Source organism: Coturnix japonica, chromosome 1 (assembly GCF_054131305.1).
Source record: "Coturnix japonica strain WE chromosome 1, WE-NBRP24, whole genome shotgun sequence".
Taxonomy (NCBI): domain Eukaryota; kingdom Metazoa; phylum Chordata; class Aves; order Galliformes; family Phasianidae; genus Coturnix; species Coturnix japonica.
Genome location: NC_140663.1, coordinates 137425998 through 137445432, shown reverse-complemented (window position 1 = coordinate 137445432; position 19435 = coordinate 137425998). Strand labels below are relative to the sequence as shown.

At 36.7% G+C, this 19435-nt stretch overlaps 1 long non-coding RNA gene across 1 annotated transcript; it reads right to left on the bottom strand.

The window, feature by feature from the left end:
• Positions 1 to 15789: 15789 nt before the first annotated feature.
• On the bottom strand, positions 15790 to 18743 carry LOC146762745 (uncharacterized). The gene is made up of 2 exons (XR_014948243.1): positions 16501 to 18743; positions 15790 to 16268 (listed from the first exon to the last, which is right to left on the bottom strand). It is a non-coding gene; the product is annotated as an uncharacterized LOC146762745 (long non-coding RNA).
• Between the last annotated feature and the right edge of the window lie 692 nt (positions 18744 to 19435).

Here is a 19435-nt window from a genome sequence, read left to right as displayed (position 1 = left end):
TATAATTAATTTAAATATGAGCTAGTTGGCCTATGAATCATAGAAAAAGAAACAACAGATACTTTAAAAAAGTTAGTAATTAAAAATATTTAGTAACTTGAATATTGATCATTTTCACATAATTCTTGTACAATTTTACTGAAAAAAAATCCAAAGATGTTTGTCTTCTGCCTCTTGTTCAAGTTCATTGTCCATTTTTAACTTAATTATCAAAAGAGTAATCTTTTTTATAGATCAGTTATTGTCTGCTGCTTCTGTCAAGAGTGATGGCTAAGTAGAACAGACAGTCAAATTAATGTTCTTGATGAGGAGTCAGTATAATCATAGTTGTGTCATATGCTGGGTGTACATTAAAAACATAAGCAAGGTGAGATTAGTAAAACAAACAAATAAATGAACAAACAAAAGCAATATTTGAGTGACCAGTAAGAGAATTTATCTCATGAATATACTCTTACATGAAGAACTCTGCAGCTCACAAAATTCTGTTGGAAGATGTGTCATGTTTTTATGATGTTTGGCTATCAGTATTCCACATCATAACATCATGCAGTGCACTGGGAGTTAAAGAGATAATGCTCCAGGTGCAGGTGCCTGTCTGGGAAGAGAAGTACTACTACATCCAGGGAATGTTCACTGTTCTGTTATCATTTCCACTCAGGGGGGAAAGATAATAGGCCACCTGATGGCTCTTTTTGATCGTCTGGCTCGTCTTTGTTGTGGATGCTAAGTCAGCATTACAGTAAGGCCTTCAGCTTTCGGACATTTATTTGATTTATTAGCTTCAATTCTAATTATATTGAAGTATATTGTATTTTTATTATAGTGTGTTATCTAGTATTCTGATATCTTATTTAGTAGATTTGTTTCACCTCAGATGGCTGCCACTGTTTTGTTTTTAGGTCCATCTCCCTACCCTCTTCCTTTTTTCCCCCCAGGGATCCATGCCCCCCAGCACATACCTTGCTACCCTGTTACTTATGGAGCTGAACCAAATAAGCCCGTAAACTATTGACAATATGGTAGAAAAAATTCATGCAGGAATACATTTTATAGATACTTTCACACACAGACATAAATACACAAATACATATGCACACATACACGTAATAGTGTTCATGATCATGTTCTCTCCTCAGTCCCAAACTCATCTGTATGCTACATCTTTTCCTCAACTCTCTGAAGCGTCGTGGGCCCACCAAGATATAATTTATAAACTAACTCTAAATTAACTCTTTTGTTACTAGTCTGGATTCACCTGAGCCACTTCACCTGCTGGTGGTTTTTTTTTGGTTTTTGTTTTTTGTTTTTTGTTTTTTGTTTTTGTTTTTGTTTTTTTATGTTCTTTGTGGCACAACTCTTGGATAAACTCTTGGATAAACAAAGTAATTTTATGACCAGATTCTTCACCTATGCAGCAATATGTATATTCCAGATATTTTTTGCCTTGGCACTGCCAGTAGCTCTCTTCCACCCCTACAAAGAGTTTGCCACCAACTATGAACCATTACCAAGATAGAGTACTGGCAACTTTCAACTTACTATTATTTATTGTATCATTTTGGTTTGGATTCATTTTGTCTCTTCAGTTTGCTTAAGAACAGCAAAACTTTTGTTGTTGTTTATTCAAGAGGTAACAAATGGCTTCGCAAATTAAAAATAAAATTGCATAATGTTAAAGATTCCATTCTGCCTACCTCAGATTATGATAATGATAATAATATCAATAACTGATAAGATGTGCTAGTAAAGAACTCACATTTTTTTTTCTTTTTTTTTTTTTTAAATAGAGTACATCAGACCCTTAAATGAGATACAGAATATGAACATATATCTACATTTTTAGTCACTTTAATGAGATAGTGTCAAACATTTATGTATCTTTTATGGACAAAGAATCAGGGAACTAATGCAAATTTGAAGTATTTCAGTGACTTTCATGAGAAATCTGAAGCTGCTGTTACACTTTGCCTGATTATATATCGTCTCAAATTGAAACTTTAAAATGTTATGAAACCGGTGTGGTTTTGTATAAAACTGCTAAAAGTCTTTAAGATTCACAAAATCAAAACCTCAACCCACATATTTTGGATTATAGTCAATAGCAGAATATGAGATAAAATTAGTGACATCAGCAAAAATCAAGGATGAATACATTAGAACTGACAGCATCATTATCGATTTAAATTTTCATGCTGAAATTCACTTACTTGAACTGATTAAGACACATTAACTACTGTTGACAATATTATTGCTATTTTAGGCTTTTTTTTTTTTTTTTTTTTTTTTTTTTTCTATTTCCAGATGGTTTATATTTTGAATGAAAGACTTTATTAGTGATTTTAGTCTGCAGTTTCACAAGCTAATGGCCCTTTCTTAGTACTTGAGATGCCTTGTTTAAAATAAGCAACAAAATACTATGTGCACTGCAGTTGACATATTATTCTATTATCAGTGATTACTTGCTGCCACAGTAGGTCAAAAATGATCACCACAATATTTACATCAACCGCTCCTGGAAGACAACTGGAAGACAAAAACTGTTTTGCATGCTTCCTTATAGCTTTTTGTTAAAAAAAAAAAAAAAAGAAAAAAAAAAAGAAAAAGAAAAAGAAAAAGAAACAAACAAACAAAAAAAACCAGCACAGTACTTCTTAAATATTTAAAAAGCTAGTAATATTGAATAATTATTCTTCTAATGTAATGGACAGTATATAGATATGTAAGTTCTATTTCAGATATTTTTTTTTAGAATCCTCTAGGTGAAGTTGTGGGGACTGGTTTCTGTCCCACTGTAACAGTGGAACAACTCTAAGACTGCCTCATGAAATTGAAAGTATGTAAGTCCATGGGGCCAGATGATCCATCCTAGGTTTCCAAAAAAATTGGCTGATGTTGTTGCCGAACCACACTCCACTCTATTTGAAAAATAATGGCTGTCTGTTGAAGTTGCCATTGACTGCATAAAGGGAAACATTACTCCCATTTTTAAGAAGAAGAGAAAGAATCACCGTGGGAACTACAGGATGGTGAGCCTCACCTCTGTGCCTGGGAAGATCATGAAACAGATTCTTCTACAATCTATGCTAGGGCACATAGGAGATAAAGAGGTGACTGGAGACAGCTAGCATGGCTTTACCAAGGGCAGACTGTGCCTGACTAACCTTGTTCCCTTCTATGATGGAGTGACAGTTTCAGTGGATGGGGGAAGGACGATGGATGTCATCTTCCTGGACTTCTGCAAAGCCTTTGACATGGTTTCTCACAACATCCTTCTTGATAAATTGGAGAGTTGTGGATTTGAAGGTTGAACTGTTTGATGGATTAGGAATTGGTTGGCTGGCTGCAGCCAAACAGTTGTGATTAATAGTTCCATGTTGGGGTGGAGGCTGGTCACAGGTGGTGTCCCTCTGTGGTCAGTCTTTGGTCTAGTGCTCTTCAACATCTTCACTGATGACATAGACAGTGGCATCACCCTCAGCAAGTTTGCAGATGACACCAGGCTGAGCAGTGCAGTCAATACACTGGAAGAAAGGGAAGCCACCCAGAGGGGCCTGGATAGGCTGGAGAAGTGGGTACATGAAAACCAAATGAGGTACAATAAGGTCAAGTGCAGGGTGCTGCACTTGGGTCAGGGCAAACCCAGGTACTTAAACAAACTAGGGGAAAATCTACATGAGAGCAGTACTGTTAAGAAGGACTTGGGGATCCTGGTAGATTAGAAACTGGACATGAGCCATCAGTGTGCACTTGCAACCCAGAAGGCCAGCATTAAAAAGTGGTGGCCAGCAAAGAGAGAGAGCTAGTTGTCCTTCTCTACTCAGCTCTTGTGAGTACTCATCTAGAGTACTGCTTCCAGGCCTGGGGACCCTAGTACAGGAAGAACGTGGAGCTCTTGGAGCAGGCTCAGAGCAGGGCCGCTAAGATGAACAGAGTGCAGGAGCACCTCACCTATAATAAAAGGTTGAGGCAACTGGGCTTATTTACCTTGGAGGAGGCTTCAGGGAATCCTAATTGTGGCATTCCATTACTCAAAGGGAGCATATAAACAGGAGGGAAAGGACTGTTTGCATAGGTGGATAGCAACAGGACAAGAAGGAATAGTTTTAAACTGGAACGGGGGAGGTTAGGAGGAAGTTTTTCACTCGGTGGTTTCATATTGAAACAGGTTGCCCAGGGATGCCCCATCCCTGGAGATATTCAAGGCCAGGCTGGATGTGGGTCGGTTCTAGCTGTGGCTGTGGCAGCCTGGTCTAGTGGGCAGTGACCCTACGCATTGCATGGTAGTTGAAACTAGATGATCACTGTGGTCCTTCTCAGCCCCGACATTACTATGGTTCTATGAATCTAGAATAATACTATGAAAACAATATAAACACCTGAAGGGAATGTTCGAATAGGATGGAACAAAACTTCTTTCATTGGTGAAAAATGCCAGGACAAGAGGCAAAGGACACTGATAGGAATACACGTGGCTCCCATTGGAAGCACTCTATGAGGAAACATTTATGTATTCTGTAGGTACCAGAACACTGACGCAGGTTACGTAGAAGTGTTGTGAAGTCCCCTTCTTAGAGATTTTTAAAAGCTGCCTGGACAATATCCTGGACAAGCAGCTCTGAGTAGCCTTGCTTAAGCAGGAAAATTGAACAAGATTCTCTAATGAATAATGTTTATATTCAAAAATAACAATAATAAAAAGTGCAATAATGAAAATTATCTGTTATTATGACAATTTCATGTAGGATCATGAATTTCAGTGGCTGATTACTCTACAGAGAAATAAGCAACAGGCTTATCTCTTTGCATTAAGTGCAAATTCCATCTGGCATATGATCCACACAATCCTCATCTGGTGTATGGTTCATTGCACAGTCTATAGCATCTCCTGGTGGGTTAGCACTGGGCAGCGAATCAAAAAGCTGCTTCTGGCTTCCTAACAGGCACAAAACTGCTGAAATTCAGCTCAACAGAGCAATGTGATTAAGACTGGAGAAGCTCAGTGACAAGGAAGAAGGAAAAATGAAGAAAGAAAAATAGTTACATGAAAGGTGCAAGATATATTCTTGTCACCTTGCTATTAAATTAGCCTGTCATTTAAAACACAGAAAAGTAGATCAATTTTCAGTGTTAAGTAAATGCAGCAATTAAGACTTCAGCAGTTATTTACTGACTTAAGCAGTAATCTTGTCTTTTGCCCCAGATTTCTTATTAGCACCTTACCAAACTGAATAACTGTTGGAGAGTAGCAGGAGCTGGTAAGAAGACAGAGGGAGCATACAAAGTTTAACCACAGTGATATCACATCGTTTTTATTCTAATGGTATCAAACTGAGCAAAATATTCTAATTAGATGACATCTAAAGATCTATTTTAAATGTAGCACAGGAGTAAGATGCTGAAGTTTGTCATAGATAACTGGGTGTATAAAGGGAAGATCTGAACAGAGGAAAACTGACACATGTAACAAAGAAAGTAAATATATCCATGGAATAATGTAACTATATTGGGCCAGTAATTCCAAATTTGGCTTTCTTCCTTTAAAATTTGCTGTTTAGATTGATGGTTTAAACAGAACAGGTCTAGACAGATAAAATATGGTTTTCTCCTACCCACATGTTTGTATTGATTTCTATATACATAATACACTTAAAGAATAACAGTATTGAGGGACTTTTTACTGTTACAGATTACCTACACTATATGGAAGACTTAAGTGCCTCCTTGAAAATTTTGTCAACTCTTTTACAGATAAAATAGAATTCAAATACCAAATTTCAAATTGCAAATGGATATGTTAAAGTAGTTTATGTCTCTTTCATTGTGAAAGAAAATAAGAAAATAGAATTTCATGAATACAGATGTTTCTTTAGGGATTTTTAGTTGTTTATTACATGGTTTTGTATAATAATACATCTCTCACAGTTCTATCAGAAAAACAATGTAGTCTTTGCATTTAATAGAATTCCTTCTTAATATAATTATAAAAATGTAAAAAAGAAAAAGGAAAATGTAAAAAAAAAAAAAAGGGGGGGGGGGGAATCAGGAATACTTTGAGACTGTTTTAAATAAAAAAAATTCTCACTAAAGTATAACTCTACCTTACTGAAATTAGTGCTTGCTGGGGAACTGTTAGGTCACTGCTTGAACTAGTGATTGAGTGCTTAGGGAAGGGGTGTGGCCGGCCTAGGGAGCACAGGCAAATTGTTTGCATCTGTATTCCTCACGGGACCAGAAGGAGTGGATCCAAGTAGAGTCACCATGAGCTTTTATCTTATATTCACCCTGCAGAAGTTTGCCCTTACATCTCTGGGACCCAGGCTGTTTCTCAGGGAGTGATGCATAGCTGGAGAGCCCCTTTTTCATTGGGGAGAGTTGACTCTTTTGGCTGTATGTAACTATGGGTCTACCTGTGAATACTTCATCTGGTATTACCAAGAATATAGAATGTAATTTAACTTCTTTTTGTGCAGTTTTTCTCCTTATAATAACTAAACTTCCAGTAGAGGATGTCTACTCTTAAGAAGTTTAAGAAAATTGGATTTCCAGTAAAGCAAATAAAAATTGCTGAAAAGTTACTAGTATAATTTGCACACTCTAATGAGCTAATTTTGCTCACTGTTCATTTGTATCTATTACTTTTACATGAATGAATATCATCTGATAATATGAAGAAATGGTCCATATGTGCAAGACAAAATTAAACTATACATTACAATAAATAATACTTTCTCTCAGGACTGTGGCTGAAGAAAGCTGAGTACTTGATGTTGTACAGTAAAAATACTTAAAGGTAAAATATGTTTTAAATTAAAATAAATAAATAAAATACTGATGTTACTTCAGATTTCACCATAGAAAAAATGCATTAGTTTTTCTCCATTTTGGAATGACAAGAGTAGAAAACATAGTAATTAAAGATAATGTGTTTGAAACATTTTCCAACAGAAGATCAGTTGCTGTCAATGGTTTACGGGCTGGTTCAGCCCAGTCCCACGACTAGTGGGGCAGAGGGATTTTGCAAAATCCGTGCCTCCAGAAAAGGGAAACAGGGGACCCCAAATAATTTAAAACAGCAGCAACAATTTGATGAGAAACAAACTAATTTACTAAATATGGTATTGGAAGGCAAGATAACATGCTATAATACAATATAGTTAGAATTGAAGCTAATGAATCAAATATAATGAGAGAGTATCTGAAAGCTGTAGGCCTTACAGTAATACTGAAGTGATGTATGCAGTCTGGATAGGCAGAAGCGAGGAGAAGCAAAGGAGAAGAGTGAAGAAGAGAAGAGCCCAATCACGTGACCTTGCCAGGAGTTACATCTCCTCTCTGACTGCACAGCCTCTCCGGGAATGTAGTTCTTCTCTTCCAGACAGGTGTGTGAAACTGGAGCATTAACACTTTAACTCCCAGTGATGAATATGGGTGAATATGTGATGAACATGATGGAATACCAGTAACCAAAAATCATAAAACCATTACAGTTGCCAACTGTTATTGACTTTTAGTTAATTTTTAAGTCATGTGGACAATATCATCCTCAATATCTTGTATAGAATAGGTATTTTGTTTTCAATTACACATAGCTATAAAGTTGTTGTAAAGATGTGAAGAGATAATTTAATTCCATTTATTGCTAAACATGCAGAGTAATTCCCAATCCAAATGGAACATCTACAGTTTTCTCCTCTACTTCTATGGAGTACATAAAAATTTCTTAAGAATCATTTCTTAAGATTCAGACATCATTGAATCACAGGACAAAACAAAGATATGCAATCAAGAAGTTCTGTGATAATTACATTTTCAGACATTGTTATCTTCTAGAATTTGAAAGTGGAAATTTCTTAATTATAAGATAGAATCATAGAATGGCTTAGGCTGGAAGGGAACTTGAAACTCCAGCCCCCCTGACGTTACCATTCACAAGAGCAGGCTACCCAGGGCCCCATCTAGCCTTGCCTTGAATGCCTCCAGGGACAAGGCATCCACAACATTTTTGGGCAAGCTGTTCCAGTGCCTCACTACCCTTAGAGTAATAAAATTCCTCCAAACATCTAACCTAAATCTCCCCTCTCTAAATTTAAAATCATTTCCTCTTGCAGTATCACCATCAGACCGCATAAAAAGTTGATCTCGCTTCTGCTTATAAGCTTCCCATATGTACTGGAAGGCCACGATGAAGTCTCCACAGAGTCTTGTCATCTCCAAGCTAAACAAGTCAATCTCCACCAACTTTTCTTTGTAATCAATGTATAATCAACATGTATACTCAACTAAAATAGAGTGGGGTGATTCAAAATTGATACTTGGAAATAAATGAAAAATGCTCATCTGCATAGGATCACAGGGAGTTATAGGAAAACAACACTGAATATGCATCATAATTTCCTACATTTTTTTCATATTTATTCTATTGTTAATTCAGATTTACTTATAGTTCATTCTCAAATATTTATCAGAATTAATTATCACTATGTGGAATATTCACTAAATTTCTTACATATTAAGTGTACTTATTCTGAAAATTCTGTCTGTAGATTAAATGAATACCTGCAATAGCGATTGTAAAGTTATAGTGGAATGTAATCTTTAATTGAAAATCTACTATTCGTATGCTTGATATCCCATTATTCAGTAAATAATCTCCGTATTAAAACTAATAAATGCCAAATTTTGATAAAACACTTATATCCCATACTTATTAATCTTTTTTTAAATGGTGTATTGAATGGTGTACTCATGATTATAGAGTACCAGAATTAAACTTAAAGACTTAGACATTGTAGATACTACTAGAATCATTTACTTATATGTTAGTCTTATATAAATGTTTTATGAAATTTTGTTTTGAAGGCATTTTTATGTTTCTCATGTAGATAGTGTCACGTAGAAAATACATTGAAAAGAATCCACACTGAAGAGAGACTGAAACTTTTCAAAACCTTTGAAATGTAAAAAGATACTGATGCTGCATAAATTCCAGAAGAACTGAAATAAATAAATAAATAAATAAATAAATAAGCCTTCATAAAATTGACAAATATAGAATAATACAGACAAACAAAAAACAAAAAAAAAAATTAGAAAAAAACAACAAAAAAAAACAAAACAAAAAAAATCATGCAGGCAATTTCATATATATTAAGCATGTAGGAAAGATCTGAAAAAATCAACAAACAAAATTACCTAGCAAATATTTTCTTACGACAAAGTAACAGTGATAATGATATCTCAGATTAACCCAAAGTCCTTCAGAGTGTTGCTGAAAAAAAACAAAAATATTTTTCTGTACATTTTCCCAATATGTTCCTGAGGGAATGCTGATATTCAGGTGTGTTCATAGTGCTATTGTGCTTTTTCTTTTTCTCTCTTTTTTTTTTTCTTTTTTTTTTTTTCACCATAATCCATTTATTCCATCTAACTTTTTGAAAATTCTGGTCTCATTTTATTTCCATGGTATGACAAATGTATATGGAATAAATTAAGTACCTAAATGAAATAGTAATTGCAACCACAATGGAAGACATCATCTCCATTTTGTCTTGCATTATGAAAACAATGTTACAAAAGTCAGGATTTACATCTAGAAATGTAAAATGCTGAATAATTATTTTTGAAATGCAGACTAAAAGAAAAATTACATTGGAAAAATCAGTAAAAACCAAAACAAAGCAAAAATAAGAAAAAGTTGGAACGGCAAAGAGAAGATTTAAATTGTGAAAACTGTTAGAGATTAGAAATCCTATCACTGTAGACTGATCTTCAGGAAGGTGTGATATACCAAAATGAGTCTTAAAGGAAAGATTTTTCCTCAAAGTGTTGTAGCATATTCTTCTCTGGAGGTATTCAAGACCCACCTGGATGGTTTCCTGTGCATCCTGTTAAAGGGAATCTACTTCAGCAGGGGGTTGGACCTGATAATCCCCAAAGGTCCCTTCTAACCCCTATGATTCTATGAAGTGTTTCTAGAGCGATAGTACAAACAGAGAAATGATATCTCTCATTCTGCTTCATTCACAATAAATTGAATGAAAGCAAAACAAACAAATGTTTGTTTTGTTTTTTTAATTTTTATTTTATTTTACCTAAGTGTATTTTTGTAAAGGCATACTAAGGAACTATAATCTGAAACTGAATTAACAATTTAAACCAGGGAACTACTGTAGGAAACTAATACAATAACAGCTTCTCACATTTAGACAAAAAGTAAGCTTCTCTAGAAGAGTTCAAAACAAAATCAACTAGAAAATAAATCAAAGTATGTATACTTTCTTGGAAGCATAAGGAATGAGAAACTTTATGTCATGGTTTTGTAATTTTTGCTACTGGTATTACATATCATAACATCATATGGAGCACAGAGAAGAAGAACTACACGTTCCAGAGGACCTCATGGTCAGAGAGGGAAATATGTCATGGAAATGATTCTCGCTTGCTCTCTCTCACTGCCTGGCAGCGGATGTGAGTGTGATTTCAAGCCATGCACATTCAATTTCAAACTAGGCTTCTTGGTCTTTGGAAAACTCACTCTTATTTTACTTGATTTATTAGTCTCAATTTCAATTAGATTGTTTTATATTGTGTTATCTTGCATTCTGATATCATAGTTAGTAAAATAAGTTTTCCTCCTTAGATTGTTGCTGCTGCTCTGTTTGTTTCCTTGAGCCCAGCTCCCATCTCTTTACCCCTTCCCCTTTTTCCTTCCAATTTTTGGGGTCAGGGTGCCCATGGGCCTACTGCCCACCTGTCAGATTGATTTAGATAATTCTGTGACACTTCAGTAGAAGTGGAATTTGAGGTTTTTCTTTTTTTTTTTTCTTTTTTTTTTCTTTTTTTTGCTTGAATTTATGGAACTTAATGAAAATATACAGTAAATGTGTGTGTATGAACACTATGATATTTATATTTTTTTTAATAAAAAGAAATCAACAAGTCATTAATTGAATATTTCTCTGAAATGATTCTGTGAGTAATAAAGAACTATTGGATAGATACTATTCTAAGTATAATTTCAGCTGATGTGTTGCCTTAAAACAGAAATTGTTTACATTTTCTCATTTATACCTATTATTATATTAATAATCTATAAACATCTGATACACAGTTTTAATATAAAGAAATGAGTTTTCATATTTTTTTATTAGCTAGTGTAAAAATTCTGCCCTATGTAGTTCCCTACCTTGTTGTATTTGCTTTTCTTAGTGAGTATTTATGCATTAGAAGTATGAGAGTAAAATGATTCTCATTTTATGTAACCATGGTGAATGCCTTCTAAGTATAAAAACGTGACATATTTCTCCTGCTAAAAAAATGTGATATATTTCTTCTAGTAACAAAAAGCCTTTGGGATAGCATTAGACTAATTTAATGTTCAAAGTCTGCACTGAAATAAAAAGAAATGCATAAGTGCATTTTTACTTGTTTTGATGACAATAAACCTAAATAAGCTATTTATAAGCCTAAACACATGCATTTAATCTCATATTAGGTGCAACAGGTAAAAGATCTTACACATGACCTCTGGCAAAGACAAACGTTTAGAGGGAAGTCGCAATACATCATACGAGTATAATAATGAAGGTTGGAAGTTAAAAAAATCTGCAGTTATGAAAAATGATAAAAACATAATGGAAACAGTTTTTCACATATTCTAAACTGAAATGTAGGGAATGTAGAATATCATCTTGCCTTTTTTTTTTCTTTTTTTTTTTTCCCCCCTCTAAGTACATTTTCATTTATGAGATCTTGTCATCCCTATGCAAAAGTCTATGTCTTAGCATTTCATTCATCTTCTTTATGTCTGAAGGCTTAAAACTGTTAAACAGTTAAATATCTGTCTCACTCATCTGAGATCTTGATTTTGAAAATAGAAATTATAAATATGCATTTAAGCATTTCAATAAATAGAATTTGATATTTCATACAAGAACTTAGCTGAAATCTTTCTAACATACATAGAAACAGTAGAAAAAACATGGTCAAAGATTTTATTAGTATCCTATGTGTCTATCTGCCTTGTACAATCAGTGCAGAAATTCCTGCAGCATGTCTGTCTGTCTTTTACAAATGTTCAAAATTTCTAACTTAAGGTTTTTCTTCTGTTCTCTTCTTCAAGAATGATAGTAAGCTATATTGCAATTTACTCAGTTTTTATGAGTGAATAAATTTGTCTGTTTGTCTGTTTCCCTTTTTTCTTAATATAATCTACTGAATATTTTAAAAGATAATAAGAGCATAATGGCATAGGACTATGCATATTGTTTAGAAAATTTGATGCCATCATTATTAACATGAATCATACTTAAATATTTTCTTGTATATATTGTTTCTGAAAACTCCCTATTTGATTATCGAGATTGATGGAAAGATAACTGATGAAAGAGTGTTCGGTTAATTTCTTCATACGTAGGGTCTTAGTGATATTTGAGATAGTCTGTTACATCTGAAATAACTGCAGGAGACTGACATTTATGGCACACAAATTTTGGAAACATGAACCTCCACAACATGAGCTGTAGATCCAGGAAAATAACTACTGAAATCTCAAGCTGTATTAATTATCCAGCTTTGGGAAACATTGTTGAGATCTATATCTTGGACACAATAAATTATGGACTCTAACTCAAAACAAGAATAAGAATTTTTATCTCTTAATGCATGTTTAGATTTGATATTGATGACATCTACAGACACACTTTCCAGGCAGTAAAACTTCTAATTGCTGAATTTAGTAGACTAACTTGTTAGAAAATGAAGTCAGAAGTATCAAATATACTTTCATGCTATCATCTGTGCTTAGGAAACTGAATTTCAAACATTTTTGCATTTTTTTCAGTGCTGACTGCTTATTTAATATTTATTCATTTAGAAGAAGTTGAATGTTTGCCCCAAAGCTGGCACTTGAGGTGGTCTAGTTTTATCTAGCCTCCTCTAGATACTGTTCCAGTATAAAAAATAAATAAGTGTAGATAAGTGTAGGAAGTGGTACCTTAGTGTTCCTGCTGCTTCAACAGCATTGTCATGGACTAGTTCTGTTGCTCCTGCTCTATTTTCTACTAAAGAATCCTAAAATACCTAAGATAATTATGGAATTCCAGTAACAGCCCTCAGGAGCAACCTTTGCTTAGCATTATATTGCTGCAGTGTAACTCCTAGAGACTATCCTAGAGATCTAAATTAGACCTCTAAATACCTCACCCAGGCATTCTGAACATAATCAGTAATTCTAGTAATCTGTTATATTTGTTTATATACATGTTAATTTTATTCAGTTATTTTCATTCCTACTAGGGCTTCTATCATGTAACAGCTGGTGACATTTGTGCATGAGTCCATATCCTTTTATTTTTATCAGATAGTGCAGTAGACATAATGATCAGTCATATTTATCTAGTACAAGAAGTCCAGGATCTCAAGCATGAACCATCATATTGTCTCTATCTGTACTCTGTTCATTTTCTAGGAAGTAAAAAGCAAAAAATGAAAGTTGTGTTAAAACTTATTTCACTAGTCTTCATGACATTTTTTATCCAACTGAAAGGTAGGGTTCTTTAAATCACTAACCATAGAAAACATATGAATCATTTCATTATTTTCCATATGGTTTCTTTTCTTTCTTTCTTTCTCCCTTGTACTTAATCACACTGGACTCAAGAAAGAAGGAATATTCCACAGACATTTTCATTCTACTTCATGTTTTCATTCTTTGAAAATAAGTATTTTATGAATAAAACATAATTTCTAAGCTAAAACAAAATGTCCCTAGTATTGGCTTATTACAAAATAATAGCAAACAAGAGGCTTAATATATTTTTCTTTCAAACTATTTGCTGCAGTGAATTTGTATTCTCTTAATTAGCACTGTGGATATATAACAAGAAGTCTTTTTGTCTTGAATCTTTAAAACTCTGACAAGTTTTAGTAAACAGATAATAAAATTCAAATTATTTTCTCTGAACACTCTATACACAACAACTGAGTACATGACTTATCATCACTTTGATTATATGTGCAAGAATAAGCTTGACATACTTTTTCCCACACAAAATAAAAATCTGGAGACAGTATAAATTATTTCTGCAACTCTAGCTACAAGAAGGCCAAGAGTAAGACACTGTACCTGGTTCGAGGTAATCAAAAGCAATAGTACAGTCTGGGGATGAATGGAATGAGAACAATCTTATGGAGAAGGACTTAGGAATACAGATAGATGCAAAATTGGACATGAACCAACAATGTGTCCTTACAGCCCAGAAAGCTAGCAGGTAGCAGAAAGGGAGGTGACTGCTATTCTCTACTTTGCTCTCTTAAGACCACACTTGGAGTAAAATGTTCAGCACCACCTTCCATATGAGAAAGATTTAGAGCTGTTGGGGTGAGTCCAGAGGAAGGCTGGAGAGAGACGTTTTGAAAGAATTTGTCATGACGGGACAAGAGCTGCAGTAGGAAGGTGAAAGAAATAAAAAGCAGGACTCTTCACTTACTTGTCTTGAATAAAGTTGATTCAGGTCTTCAGATCTTGGAAAACAATTGCATACAGCAATTTCTAAGAAATCTGAGTCTTTCTATTGTGCTTCTGAAGTGTTCTAAAAACCCTTTTTCATCAGCTCACTAAAATGAATGTCTATGTAGTGGGAATAAATAACATATGTATCTGTTGAAATTTTACATGTTATAAAGTAATAAAAGCATCTTCATAGCAGTAGCTGAGAACCTTAGAAACACATTCAGCACTGTAAACAGCATATAGAAGATCACACATGACGAGTTCAGATATTTTAAACATCACAACGTGTTTACACAGCTGAATCTCAAACTTCATGCCAATTTTAGAGTGAGCTGATGTACTGAGTATGGCTAAGACTGAACAAATATATTTCATAACAGTCCATGTGGTGCTGTGATCTAATTTGTTTTCCCCTATTGCCAAGCATTTTCAGGGGATAAAGCATTTTATTTTTCCTGCTCTGATCATTCCTCACAATAGACTGGGAGGGGTACAGCCAGGACAGTTGATCCAACCTGATCAAATGGATAATCCATACCCTATGACATCATGCTCAGCGATAAAATCTCAGCAAAAGGAGGAAGAAGGGGGAATGTTTGGAATCAGTTAAGATCTTTACATTTTATTATTATCTTTTGAAAATGCTAGGTAACAGTATATAGCAAACAGTTCAGTGTCTGAAACATTATAGACCATACATAAAAACAGTAAAAAGTCATTAATATGGACAAAAGAAATAAAGGACAAAAGAAGGAAAGGAACAATGAAAGAAAGTGTCAAAGGTTTACAGGCTGGTTTGGCATAGTCCCGTGACTAGCAGGGAGAGGGGGACCTGCAGACACATGCCCTGGGAAAGGGAAAGGGGAAAAGGGCAGGGATATGGGCCTAAAAAGAGAACGGCAGCAATGATTTGGGGAGAAATAAACTATTTTGCTAAATAAGATATGAGAATGCCAGATAGCACACTATAACACAACATAATACAGTATAATTAGAACTGAAGATAATAAACCAAATTAAATGAGAATGTCTGAAAGCTGAAGGCTTTACTCTCATGCTGAGGCAAGTAAGCACCTGCAACAGAAACAAGCCAGACGATGGAAAAGCGCAGGCCATCAGGTGACCTACGAAGACCTTTTATCTTTCACCCCTGAGCAAAAATGAGAACAGCACGGTGAAAAGTCTGTTACCTCGATCTGGTAACCTGGAAAGTCAAGTCCCTTTGTGAATGTGTATCGACGGCCCCGACCAAGTCACAGCTGTTTGTTACACCATTATGGTGAGCGGTAAAATGGCGTTTATTGGAATGTGAGGGTCCCTTATATAGGTATCCAGTTTCATCCTTATCTTTTTTACATATGCATGACCCAGCAGGGGAGGGCCTATCACGTTACATCCCGAGGGTCCGATTTCGCCTAATACAACATTTCCCTCTCCCCATGCTTAACAAAACCATGCCCCTTACAACGCAAGCTCCAATCCTAATCCTAGTATATAAAAGTGTTAGTACTTATATAAATTTTTGTGGTGAGTTATTTAAAAAGTGACGTAAACATGCAGAGGTATGTGGTGCAGTGTGTAATAATGTTAGTGGTTCTTTAGTTAGTATTTTCAAGGCATCTTGGGCTATATTATACAGTTCATCCTTCTGCTCAAAGCTTCTCATATATCTGCTGGAACTCCATTTTCTCATTCAAAGTCCTTGCACCTGTGCCTCTTGAGCCAGCAGCAGGAAATCTATTGCAGCTCTTTTCTGTAAAACAGCATGCCTGAAAGAAAAGTACTCAGATTTCGATTAGTTTTCTGTTTTTCCCAGACCGCCCTTTTGGGTGATCACTGCATCAGGTTTTATTCTTCTTGACGGGACCCATAAAATTTTTCCTGATTCTCTGTCCTTTACTGTGGCATAACCTCTTCGTTCAAAATGATTGATTGCATAATGTGCTGTGCCAATACTTCACCCTGCTGGGCTACCAGGATCCTACCTCTGTGACCTTCCCACTCCCCAAGGACACGTATCTTGTCCTTCAGGAGACGGTTGGCCCTTTCCACAATTGCTTGTCCCTGGGAATTCCCAGGGATGCCTGTCGAGTGAGATATTCCCCAATGCTCCTTGAGTAGATCTCGAGATGAAGCACGAGCCATTGTCTGTCTTGATGTGTCGCAGCACACCAAGGACCATGATGGCAGTGGCCCAGTGTCGCTGAGCTGCAGGGTACTTAAATGTTAACATAACCATCACTCAATCAAAACCTTCACTGATAATACACTAAACAGAAGATTACATGTAATGTCATAATTTTTGAGTTGACATATACACACTCATACAAGCATTCGTTTTAGACAATTCTATAAATGAAAATTCCTAAGCTAATGTATTATTACTTATCGATAACTATGAGGTGGCAAACCACCAAAAGGAGAGAGAAAAGGAACACAGTAGTGATGGATGCGATAGGCAGTGCTTGCAGGGCGTCCCCTGCTTCAAAGTACACTTTGCCTTTCTCACCCATCACAGATTCTCTCCTGTGCAGGACTTTTTTCACATGTGCTCCATATATGCATGGTCAGTGCATGATACAGAGCCCAGGTGGAACACCTGCTCTTAAAAGATAACAAACCACTATATTAGATCTCTCTACAATACAAACTACTCAGAAAAGTTATTAATAGCTATAGTCACTTATTTCTATTGTTACTTGCTTCACCTTTAGCTTTCTTCTTTTTTCTTTTAATTGGTAAGCTTTTTCTTGTTGACCTACTCCTACTATAGTTACAAAAATCATCTATGGGTAGTATAGTAATTCTTGATGCAGTACAGAGTGAGATGCACCTGAAACTGTCAGAAAACAAATATCTTTGCACTGCTGTGTGCACGTTGCATTCAGCCCACTACGGGCAAAACTCATCCTGGGATCTTCAGGACCTGCTCTAGTACAGCTGCCACCGTTCCATCCAACTCCACCACTACAATTCCCCCTCCATACAATTTCAAGCTCCATCAACAAATTTGTCCAAGTACCCTACCCTAGTCCCCTAAATGTGTATATTATTGGGAGAAAATGAAGACATTCTTGCTCCGACTAGCAAGAGATACTTCTAATGTCTTGCTTTTGTCCCATTCGGAAGTAACGATTTGTTTACTTTCACAAGCGGCGGAGGAGAGGGGCGGGGGGGGGGTGTAAGCAGTGAGGGGGGGCAGCGCGGGGGTTTGCGTTCTCTTGCTGGCACTTAAACTTCTCTGGCTAGAGCAGATCACATTCAATATTTTAACTCACTGTTCTTCTGTAACCTTTTTCCCGTTTTTTTGTTTTTCACAATTCCACTACTCGAACCCTCAATTACACTTCCATGTAACATTAATAATTCCACTTCCATATAGCATTCATGTTTACACATCCCTATAACATTAACAGTTCCATATACCATTTGCATTTATACTTTCACATACCATAAACATTTAACAATCACAAAGACAGTGACAATAATCAATACAGTTTATCCTAAGTATTCTTCCTCTCCTCCAAGTTGTCAGCAGGAGTTTAACCGACTCCAACTCGGGCTGCCGTGGCTCACTCGTCAGCTGGACTTGTTTCTGCTTCAGAGGCTCCACTCGAGCCCGGGGCCCCCTGACCGGGCCCCCAGTTAACGATAAAAAGGAATGCCTCCCTTATCTTTGACCAATCCGAGACTTGGTCGCTCTTGTTCTCCCCTCTCCCTCCCCCCAAGTAGAGCCGGACCAGCAGCCCACCCTCTTGGGGAAGGGTTATTATGATTAGGAACGCCTCCGCCTCCGCCCCCACTGATGAGGATTGGCTTCCATCTTGGTTAGTCCTATCCACGCCGCCCCCCGGGGCGGAACCACACCCACAACCCATCCCATCTCGAGGAAGGGACCCATCCTCCCGCCCCTGCTCACTCCCCTTCCCCACCCCCAAGGATGGGCGAAGGAGTGCAGAAGATACCGGTTGCTTTGGATACCGATATGGGGCCTCAGAGGAAGGCTTCTCCGGGTCAAGAGATAAGGATGTGAAATGTGTGGAATGCTGCTGGACGGGGCCGTCTGCTTGTTGTTCAGCCGGAGTGATGGGTGCGGTCGGGATGGCTCGCGCCACCTTGTCTTTGTCTTTCAAATCCTCACATCTGCAAGAGAAAAAGCTTCCCGACCCACATTCCGCCGTCCCAACCTGAGTTTCAGTCTTCCCCTCTTTCCGAGCCGCTTTCAATGCCCGTAGCACCAATGCCCACGTTTTGAGCTCAGAAGCTTTTTGCTCATTCATTGCGCGCTCAAAGAGCGAAAAAGTTAAAGAGTCCCGCTTATTGTGATCCAAAATCACCCGAGGAGAGGAAAGCTCCCTCTCCTTTTCAAGACAATTAATGACGGCCGCAATGTCCTTCTTAGAAGGCGTATCTTTCCTACCATAGTAGGTTTTACAAAGTTGCAATACTACTCTAATGACGGAATACATTTACCCAGAGACCTGAAGTCTTCCTGGTCTTCTACGAACTATCGGCCGTAGGATAGGCGCAGCGCTGCATTCCCCTTTGCACCCCACCGAGAGTGCTTCCACGGGCTCGAACCGTGGATACCGCGTCCGTCAGCGCGGTTTTAGCCGTCGCACACTCACCTCCAGGACTTTTCCTCACACGGGGCACCATTTGTTACCTCGATCTGGTAACCTGGAAAGTCAAGTCCCTTTGTGAATGTGTATCGACGGCCCCGACCAAGTCACAGCTGTTTGTTACACCATTATGGTGAGCGGTAAAATGGCGTTTATTGGAATGTGAGGGTCCCTTATATAGGTATCCAGTTTCATCCTTATCTTTTTTACATATGCATGACCCAGCAGGGGAGGGCCTATCTGTCTCGCTCCAATTTGTAGGAGGGAAGCAAGGTTCTTTGATATGTGTATATACCCG